The sequence below is a fragment of the Papio anubis genome, chromosome 12 (genome assembly GCF_008728515.1).
Source record: "Papio anubis isolate 15944 chromosome 12, Panubis1.0, whole genome shotgun sequence".
In the NCBI taxonomy this organism is placed as follows: Eukaryota; Metazoa; Chordata; class Mammalia; order Primates; family Cercopithecidae; genus Papio; species Papio anubis.
This window is the reverse complement of record NC_044987.1, coordinates 67493270-67502103: the sequence shown is the minus strand read 5'-3', so window position 1 is coordinate 67502103 and position 8834 is coordinate 67493270. Positions and strand designations below refer to the sequence as shown.

Sequence of the window (8834 nt, the reverse complement as noted above, 5' to 3'; positions counted from 1 at the left end):
AAGTTTGGGTGTACCACTTTATTTGGAAGGTGACACCAGAAGCAAAATGAGAGGGCAGGTGAGACAAAGAAGGGGCAGAAACCCCAAACAGGTGTGTCAGTGGGTTACAGCTGGAGCAAGTAGATCTCAATCCTACTGGGATGCCTCAAAAAGAATGTGTGGAGCACCACTCAGAATTGAACCGCTGAAGAACAAGGAAGTTGAGGTGTTTATCTGCCAACTCCCCTCCTTCATTGTTTGAGAGTTGCTCTGGGAGTAGTAACTCCCTAGCTTGCTACGCAGGCCAAAGAACAGCTTTATGCAGAGAGACACAGGAACTCAAGTTTGTGTGCAGGGACTGTCTGCAGGTGACCTCAAGGGTGAACCAATGGGATATGAGTGGAGCCCCTATACCATCCATTACAACTCCTTCCAGCAACATGGCCCCCAAGCTACATGGAGCTGCTGCTTCTCCAGCTGCAGCAAGCCTAGCAAGGGACCTGATCTATCAGGCTTAAATCACATGCCTGCTGTGGATCAATCACAGGTCCAGGAGAACAAAGGACTGCTTCCTAGGAAGAGGAGCAGCTTCATCTGTTGGAATACAAAAGGTTCCCCTAGTCCTTTTCCAGTAACCACAACCCATATTCACTACTTAAGTAGTGAATTATAAGAAGAAGAGAGGCTGGCCTTGCTCTGCCCAGTAACCAGGGAACTGGCAGACACAAAACTGCCTGGTTCTCCAGTTTTCACCAACTTGATCCCCTGCAGAAAGAAAACAGTCATTATCAAAAAGCCAATTGTCATTCTGCCTCTTTAGACAAATTCCCATTAAAGATAAAGCAAATTTTAATTAGATTAAGTATCCAATTATTGTAATTACATTTTTTAAAAATTCACATCATGAAGATGACCCTTTTTAAAAGGGTTACAGGAATAATTAGTGTATTCATATTAACCAAAATGTATTGGATAATATTTATACCCAGAAGACAAAGTACATTACACACACTTCACCTTTAGGGAAAGCTTGCAAATGTTTTGGCAGTGGCATGAATATTTATAGGCAAGAGTGTGCTTTAGCAAGATTATGTGAGGAAGCATTTAAATGCTCACCAATTTTTACCCAGGGGTAAAGTTTACAGAAAATGTAGTGCAGAGATTATGGATATGCAAAGTGTGACTTAAGCAGGGAATTTCTATCAGTTTGCTTAATTAATTGGCACCAAAGACTATTTCTCCTTATTCAAGGCAGAAATGCCCAAGGTATCCAACTGTGACTTCTCTCTGCTCTGCGTCTTCCAGGGACAGAGGCCAGTGAGGAGAGTTGGTAGGAAAGCAGTAAGGACATTCTCACCTTGACCACTCACCACCAGGAAATTTCTATCCTCATACCCCTAACCTTTGCCCACCTGTTCCCAATTGGGTAGAGCTTTAGGATAAGAAATGTGGGTCTTCTAGAGTCTTCCTCCCAAAGGTTTTCCTGGAAAACTCTTCCTTTTTCTGATTCCAATTTTCTTTCTTCAGACCTGCCTTTGAGTGGCAGCAGCTGCTACTGTTTTTATCTCACACATGATTGCCTTCCAGGCTCCAACACATTTGCTGGCTCAGTGGGAGGGAGGCAGCACACTCTCCATTTCACAGATGACAAAACTGGGGCCCCAGAGCTTGGAATAACTCCCAGAACCACACCACAGAACTGGCCTTATAAGGACGCTCCAGTGCCACAGATCCCAGACCTGCATGGTCTCTGCTCTGCCTGTTGGGAAACTGCGTTGTGGCTACCAGCCACAGGAACATCCCACCTCTGCTGCTGCCTCACCCACCAAAAGAGGTAGGCCAAGCAAGCATTGCTGTTTCCTCTCACAGATAACTTTCAAACCAAAGTTGGACATGGGTATGTCTGATGGGGGAAACAATTAACTATTTGCCTAGTAGCAAGGGGCCAGGAAATGTAGTTTGTTGGCTTATACATTGAGAACCTGAGACTCTCAATATGGATAATATCAAATGAAGAAAGGGTATTCAAAGATTGTGGACATCCACTATTGGCAGGTGTTCATCATATTTCCCTTATCCCTGATCAAAATTCTACCCATTGTTCAAAGTCCAGGTCCCATATGCTGTTCTGTGCATTCTGTCCCATCTCTTGCCTGTCTTCTCTAACCTCTTCATTGTAAACTTTGGAGTTACAGGCCTTGCTCCCTTCTGCTCAGTGTTCTGGGTACCTGGGTCTCATTTTCCTGCTAACCACCTTGATTTCCTGCCTGTAGTAAGGTGTATGACTCTCCACAATGGGGACTCCACAGTGGACAGAGGGAGAGAGAGAGAGAGTGTGAGACAGAGATTTACTTTAGGCAACTGGCTCATGTGATTTTAGAAGCTGGCAAATCCAAACTCTGCAAGGTGGGCCAAAGGCTGCAGACCCAGGAAAGACAGATGCTGCAGTTCAAATCCAAAGTTCGGTTGGCTACAGAATTGCTTCTTGCTGGGGGAAGTGGGTCTTTTGTTCTATTCAGGCCTCCAACTGATTGGATAAGGCCCACTCACATTATGAAGAGCAATCTCCTTTACTCAAAGTCTGCCGATTCAAATGTTCATCTCATCCAAAAACACCCTCACAGAAACATCCAGAATTAAGCATGACCACATATCTAGGCACCATCACCCAGCCAAATTAACACACAATTAATCATTACAGTCACTTCAGGGACAAATTTGGTGGCAAATTCAGTCTTTTTGAAATGAGATTTTCTGGGGTGACTCTTCAAGGAAACTGATTGCTGATTCCTGGAGAGAGGTCTAGTTGCTCAGAACAGTGGCAGAATCAATGTGTGTTTGAGAAACTAGCAGCCTCATACCTGAATAAACACCTGCCATGAACGAGTTCTGTGCTCAGCCATGCCATGGGAGAAGCATCCTATCCTCCTGGGACTCCCAACTAGGTGAAAAGGCCCAAAAAACCCATGAGAAACAGTGTCCACAGGAATCTAGTGAAAGGAAGAGTCAGCATGGGATGGAATCTGGGAGAGCCTCCTGAAAAAAGTTCATAGTGTTTGGGCCTTATATTTTAGGGAAGATTGGCTATGAAAGGCAAGGAGGGAAGAAAATTGGGTAAAGGAGCATCTTAAGAGAGGAATACACAGAGCTCATGCTGGCCTAGAGATGAGGGGATGATTTTGGGCAAGGGAATGAATTCTACTTCAAGGATGAGAGCCCTTGGAAGGGTGGTCAATGAGCTGAGACTAAATATGGTAGCCAAAGGGAGTCATGGAAGGCTTTTGAGCAGGAGAGGATCCCAAGCTCAGATTCCAGCCTGGTCTGGAGGGTAAAGCACAACGGATAAGACTTAGGAGACCATGGAGTCTCCTGAAAACTAGGCTATTGCCTCTGGGCTCTGTTTCCCTTGCAGGGAGTTCAAAGAAGGCAACCACTTCATGTCCATTTTCTTCCTTCTTGGTCTTCCTCTTTCTTCTATTTTCTTCCCATCCCTCCGTGGCTTCTCTCCCATTTTTATTTTCCAATCTGAATTCTTTCTTCTGCAAACATCTTGTGTGAGTTCTCCTCTGTCCTCCCACTTCTTTCTTCAGCTCCTCATGGGCCTGTCTTCCAGGGAGACCTTATATTTAGGAAATAAAGAAACAGCTGTCAACTTAATCCCGGGAGAAGTTTTTCCACAATGACTTATAAGTAAATGCCCTAGAAATAAAGCCTGGCCGGGTGCGGTGGCTCATGCCTGTAATCCCAGCACTTTGGGAGGCCGAGGCAGGCAGATCATGAGGTCAGGAGATCGAGACCATCCTGGCCAACATGGTGAAACCCCATCTCTACTAAAAGTACAGAAATTAGGTGGGTGTGGTGGCATGTGCCTGTAATCCCAGCTACTAGGGAGACTGAGGCAGGATAGTTGCTTGTACCAGGGAGTTGGAGGTTGCAGTGAGCTGAGATTGTGCCACTGCACTCCAGCCTGGCGACACAGCGAGACTCTGTCTTAAAACAAAATATATATATATATAGTTTCCTCAATTTCCCTTCCCCATGTTAGAATTCAAGTGCCCTGATGTTAAACAAATTTTGACTTTAGGAGTGATTTCATGAACGAAGGCTTCCAACTCATAATGATAAACATTCTGGGGCACTTTCCTACAGACTGTCAGATAGGAAAAATACACAAGGAATAAATAGATTTCTAAAGTTCAGCAAATGAAGGGTTTAGCTATTGTTTTTGAAGACTATTTCCTCTTTGCTGTCCAAAAGAACTGGCAGACACAGCAGAGGTAGTGTAGAGAATCCTGCTCTGGGAGTTGGGAGAACTGGGCTTCAATCCCAGTGCAGACATGAATGATCAGGGTGATCCATAGCAAATCTTTGCCCCTTTGTAGATCCCAGTTTTCCCTTTAATCTAATAAAAAGAGAATTGAGACAACTGACAACTAATCCCTAAGGACCTCTCAGTCTCCCTTCCCCTGACCACCTTTAGTCTTCCAGAATGGACCCCTGGGAGGCTACTAGTCTCAAAGGATGTTTTGGGGATGCCAAGTCCAGCCCAGAATATACTGGTTAGAAGATGCTTTTAAGCCCGCAGGGAGAGAACAGAAAATCTCTGGTTGCATTTAAGCTCCAAAGGGAGCCCCTGTGCAAAGCTGGAGTGATTCCTGAATACCTCTTTGCCTATTTTCAAACCTTCACTACACTCAAGAATTCCTCCCACCCCACCCTGAGTCCTTTCTCAGATAATGGCCCAAACATATCCTTTACCAAGAAAATGAAGGCAATGAGAAATGAACCCCATGACTTTCTGTCCCTGCACCACTCCTTTTATTAACATATGCACCTGAACCCACTCCATCTCCTTTCCTCTGAGCTGATCCCTACTGCCAGGGAACTCAATGTCTGGTTCCCATGTCTGCTCCACAATCTGGGCTTTGCTCCTACATTGATCTCCCTTGCTCCTCTATTTTCCATCTCCTCTTTTCTGACATTTTTCCTCTAAATGTATAAACACGCTTTTCTCTTCCCTTAGAAAAGGCACCCTCAAGTTATCACCGTAACTTTTATCCCTTCTTTTCATGCCAGCTCCATATACAGTGGGCTGTACTTGCCATCTCTACTTCCTTGTCATTTCCTCCTTCTTCAGCCTATAGCCATTAGACTTTTGAGCTTTGATCTGAATTCCCTACCAATACTTTTTTTTTTTTTTTTTTTTTTTTTGAGACAGAGTCTTGCTCTGTCATCAAGGCTGAGTGCAGTGGCGCGATCTCGACTCACTGCAACCTCTGCCTCCTGGGTTCAAGCCATTCTCCTGCCTCAGCCTCCTGGATAGCTGGTATTACAGGCATGCACCATCATGCCTGGCTAATTTTTGTATTTTCAGTAGAGACAGGGTTTTACCATGCTGGCCAGGCTGGTCTCAAACTCCAGACCTCAGGTGATCCACCCACCTAGGCCTCCCAAAGTGCTAGGATTACAGGCATGAGCCACCATGCCCAGCCCCCTACCAGTACTTTACTGGAAAACCTAAACCCTTAAGATCTTCAATTTTAGTGCACTCCCAGCTCTGATGTTATACCTCTAGCCACCAGAGACAGCAGCCATCCCAGGTCCCACTCCAAGCTGCCCCAGCTCCATGAGCTGCCTACCAGCTCTGTCGCCTTGAGGAGGCTCCCATGTCTTCCAGGCGCACATCCCAACTGACTGTAACAATGAATATGTTCCAAGCCAAATACTCTGGACTATAACTTGCTGCTTTCACCTTTCTCTCGGCCACTTCCAGGACTAATGAGATCATGATCTCTGCCCATTTACTTTGGCCACCATCTAAAGTCCAAGTCCCCAAGGTCATTAGTTTGCACATGGCCCCTCATCTCCATTCTGCTCACTTCATATTTTACTCTGACTCCATTTCTGACTTCCAAACCTTCCACTTACCGTGCCATATAGAGTCAAGATCTATCATCAGAAAAACTCCTATACCCTTGACTTCTTTGAAGTTTATCTTAACCTCCTCCTCCTCCTCCTCCTTTTTCTCCTCCTCCTCCTCCTCCCTCTCCTCTTCCTCCTCCTCCTCCTTTTCCTTCGAGATGGACTCTCACTCTGTTGCCAGGCTGGAGTGCAGTGGTGAGCGGTGATCTCAGCTCACCGCGACCTCTGCCTCCCAGGTTCAAGCAATTCTCCTGCCTCAGCCTCCCAGGTAGCTGGGATTACAGGCATGCATCATCACACCCAGCTAATTTTTGTATTTTTAGTAGAGACAGGTTTCTTCATGTTGGCCAGGGTGGTCTTGATTTCTTGACCTCGTGATCCGCCCCCCTCAGCCTCCCAAAGTGCCGGGATTACAGATGTGAGCCACTGCACCTGGCCTGTCTTCTTCTAATGAAAACTAGGCTGTTGCCTCGGGGCTCTGTTTCCCTTGCAGATCTCCCAAAGTAAGAGCTATTTTTCTTCCTACAGCTCAAAGCCAGGGAATAGAATAGATGCCCAACTTGTTCCCCCTTGCTGCTTCCAAATTGCTTCTTCCTCTTCTTCCTTTAAAAAACACAGCTCCCGGCCAGGTGCAGTGACTCACGCCTGTAATCCCAGCACTTTGGGAGGCCGAGGCGGGTGGATCACAAGGTCAGGAGATCGAGACCATCCTGGCTAATACGGTGAAATCCTGTCTCTACTAAAAATACAAAAAAAAAAAAAATTAGCCAGGTGTGGTGGCAGGTGCTTGTAATCCCAGCTACTTGGAAGGCTGAGGCAGAAGAATGGCGTGAACCCAGGAGGAGGAGCTTGCAGTAAGCTGAGATCGCACCACTGCACTGCAGCCTTGGTGACAGAGCAAGACTCTGTCTCAAAATAAATAAATAAATAAATAAATAAATAAATAAATAAATAAATAAATAAAAATAATAATAAAAAAATAAACCACAGCTCCTTAGAAGAGCATGTCATCTGGCTGCTTATTACTTCTTCTGTTCCTGTCACCTTCCAATCTTGTAGTAACTCCACATTCGTTGAAGATTTTAACACTTGGATCAGAAATTTCCCACCATATTTCTGTCCTCATACATGGGAACTTCAACATAATGTTGTAACCTAGGTTTCCACTGTGGCTTCTTATAACTTCACATGAGCACTCTCACTAATGTCATCTTCTGCCAGACTTCATTTACTATAGATGGGCTGATGATTTCCATATTATTTCTAGCCCAAACGTCTCTTCTGAGCTCCAGGCCCATATATCCAACTGGATATTTCTACTTGGATATTTCATGGAACTTCAAATTCAGCTAGTCAAAATCTGAACTCATCTTTCTCACAAACCTGATTCTTCTCTTCTTAAAATCATGTTACATAGAATCAATGTCTACCCAGTTACCCAAGCTAGAATTTGGGGGTGGGGAGCAGTCATTCCAGACTCCTCTGTATCTCTTAGAGAGCACATCCCATTAGTCACCTCCTCCTTAATCTGCACCTATAGTCCAGGAGTCCAGTGGTTTTCTGACTAAACCTCCCCAGAGAGTAAACATGGTAGCTAAGACGGCAAATTCTTGAGTAAGCATGCCTGTGTTCAAATCATAGCTTCCAGTTTATACTGTGTAATTACTGGCAAGTAAATTATGTTTTCTGAGACTCCATTTTCTTACCTGTAAAATGATACCCATAATATTGCTTACCTCTTAAAGTTATTGGGAGGATTAATTATGATATGTAAGATGCCTAGAACATAATCAGTACTCTAACTTTTAGTGATGTTAATAACATCAATGATAATAATGCCTGAGTGAAGCCAGCAGGGGCACCCATCTGGCTGCATGAATCAAGGAAAGAGATTCAGAAGATATCCATTGCTTTAAAAAAATTAAACAATTTTTTTTTTTTTTTTTTTTTTAGAGACAGGGTCTCACTCTGTCATCCTGGCTGGAGTGGGTGCCCCTACTGGCTTCATTCAGGCATTATTATCATCTTATATATCATAACTAATTGTGGTTCACACAATCATAGCTCACTGTAGCTTCAAACTCTTGGGCTCAAGTAATCTTCCCACCTCAGCTTCCTGAGTAGTTGGGACTACAGGTGCACATCACCATACCTGGTTAATTTTTCACATTTTTTTGGGTAGAGATTAGGGCTCTCACTATGTTGCCCAGGCTGGCCTTGAACTCTTGGTCTCAAGCCATCCTCCAGACTTGGCCTCCCAAAGTCCTGGGATTATAGGTGTGAGCCACCGTGCCCAGTCTCAACTGCTTTTTAGTCAGATTTCCAGCCAATTCTTCATTCAGACCCACTCCGCACCCTCGGCTTTAAAGGAACCCAGTACCTCCAATTCTTAAGAGCATGGGTTTTGAGTGGCAAATTAGTTTACTCCTTACAGGCTTTCCCTCCACAGCCATTTAACTTTTTATGCTCTTCACCCGTGCTGTCTAATGTGGGCGCCAACGACCCACACTATCGTGCTGATAAAATTTGAAATATTTTTGATATCTTGGTTTAAAATACTATTAAAATAAATTTTACTTCTTTTTATTTTTTAAATGTGGCTACTGGAAAATTTTAAATTACATATGTGGCTGGCATTATGTTTCTATTGGACAGTGTTGCGTGTGTCTTACAAAATTGACATTTCTCATCTGCTGTCATGTTTTCTATCACTGTATTTAGTCTTGTAGTTTATACACTTTATTTATGTTCATTTTGGGGCACTGTCTCGGGAAAACAAAGATAAATGCATATGTTACATCTGCCATATTTACCTGGAAGTTCTACCTAAGCTTTTCACAATGTAGCTCCTGCTTATATTTGTGCACTTCGTGTCCTGTCACTACTCTATTGCCCTGCCAAAATGAATTACCAATAGCTTTCTGAACACACCA

The 8834-nt window shown here is 44.2% G+C and overlaps 1 protein-coding gene across 1 annotated transcript in view; it reads left to right on the top strand.

Annotated features, from left to right (window-relative positions):
- The first annotated feature begins 1795 nt into the window (after positions 1-1795).
- RIC3 (RIC3 acetylcholine receptor chaperone) overlaps positions 1796-8834 on the top strand; it is a 78698-nt gene continuing 71659 nt past the window's right edge. Inside the window, exon 1 of the mRNA XM_009186677.4 lies at positions 1796-1813. The gene's annotated coding sequence lies outside the window, so the exon portion shown is untranslated. The remainder of the gene's footprint in view (positions 1814-8834) is intronic.